The following is a 1,755-nucleotide window of genomic DNA, read 5'->3' as shown; positions in this document are numbered from 1 at the left end:
TGTTGCCTCAATACTTGCAGGGAAACTGAAGACACTACCTTTCCACCTAGCTGTCCTAATGGTTTCCATGGTACCATGGTTTCCATGCGTAGGGCAACATAAGTCATAGAATTATTACTAAGAAATTTTTAAGAGATGGGGGGGATGATAGAAGGGAGGGCAAATGGGAGGAGAGGGTAATCAGAAGCAAACACTTGAGGAGGGACAGGGTTAAAGGAGAGAATAGAATACATGGGGAGTGGGGTAGGATGGCTGTTATGGAAGTGTTTTGCAGGATTACACATGTATAACCTACTGAAATAAAATTTTGAATTGCTTGCCTTCTCAATGAGGGTGGGTAGGGAGGGAGGAAGGGAGAGAATGTGGAACTCAAAGTTTTAAAAAAAATGTTAAAAGTTGTTTTCGCATGGATCTGGGAAATAAGATATATAGGCAACGATGTATAGAAATCTACCTTGCCTACAGGAAAATATAAGGGAAGAGGATAAGAGATTGGGAGAGAGGTAATGAGAATGCACACTGTCTTGGGGTGGGGGAAGGGGAGAGATGGGGAGACATTCCTGACTTCAGGTCCAATGCTCTTTGTCATATAACTGCCTATTACCCACACTTGTCAGATAGAAAACATGAAACTCAAAAATCTTAAGGAACTTGACAAAAATCACCAGGACCAGGTTTAGAATGTCAACCTTCTGACTTTAAGTTCATTTGTCTTTTTTTTTTCCCACAATGATAAATTTTTGTTTTTCAACCTTTAAAAGTTCTTATTTTAGATAGATTCTCGAACTGGTGGTTCATAGCCATCACCCTTTCTACTTTTGTGCCCATTTCATCTTCTCAAGGTTTTCCAGAGCCACCTCCTTCACCATGCAGCTCCATTAGCTTTCCCAATTCAAATTTGGGCTTCTTGAGTATCTTGACTTTTTGGACAAATACGTAATGGAGAGGGTAAATGGACTGGCAAGCCTTTTCTATGTCTTTTCCAATGCTGTCTGGAATCAGTTTATTGACAACTTCTTTCAAGTCATTTGTCTACACCTCTCAGGTCATGATTTCCATCACTTTTTTGTGAATTTCATAGACCTGTTGGTGCTGGGCATGAGAGGTCTTACAGATCTGGTTGTTGTGCTTTTTGGTAAAACCAGTACAAAAGAGGTAGAGCCAGTACCCATCAGTAGTTTTGACATCAACATGGGCTTCAATTAGGATCTGCCACTTTTTGACCATGGAGCACATCTTGTCCTGGGTAAGGTCCATTCCATGGAAATTAGTCAAACAATTTTTACCCTGAACATCTTCAGGTATTAACTTGAACTTATGGGAAGCAACCTCATCATTCTGGAGATCAATGAGGCTTACTTCAAAAACTCGTCCCTTGAAACCATCAGAGGCAATTTTTGTTCCTTGAGGCCTTATCACCAGTGTCTTGTCAATATTGTGAATGTTGAACATAGCCAATCCTTCTTTGAAAATGGATCAACCACTTTCTTCTTGGCTCTTATTTTGCTGCCTGTGGCGAGGCACTTATTCTTACCCACTGCCATGATCCCACTCTGAAAGCCAAAAGCTCATCTGTCTTTTTACTCCACTACCTTCTCTGTTTAGGCAAGGAAGAAGTGATTGCCCAGGACACAGAGCAAAAATGTGATACTAATAATGGTCTTAGTTCTTCCATTTAATTAAAAAAAAATGATCCTTGAGTTGAGAAAAATTTGGAAATATGTTATTCACCTCTCTGAAAAACCCAGAACTAAT

General features: G+C 40.0%; 1 pseudogene; it reads right to left on the bottom strand.

The window, feature by feature from the left end:
• Nucleotides 1-687: 687 nt before the first annotated feature.
• On the bottom strand, nucleotides 688-1,544 carry LOC138142989 (small ribosomal subunit protein eS1-like; annotated as a pseudogene).
• Between the last annotated feature and the right edge of the window lie 211 nt (nucleotides 1,545-1,755).

Source organism: Petaurus breviceps, unplaced genomic scaffold, assembly GCF_028583685.1.
Source record: "Petaurus breviceps papuanus isolate PSGF00001 unplaced genomic scaffold, PetGlider_PUasm1.0 90625, whole genome shotgun sequence".
Taxonomy (NCBI): Eukaryota; Metazoa; Chordata; class Mammalia; order Diprotodontia; family Petauridae; genus Petaurus; species Petaurus breviceps.
The sequence above is the reverse complement of the archived record's forward strand: the minus strand, read 5'-3'. Positions and strand labels throughout refer to the sequence as shown.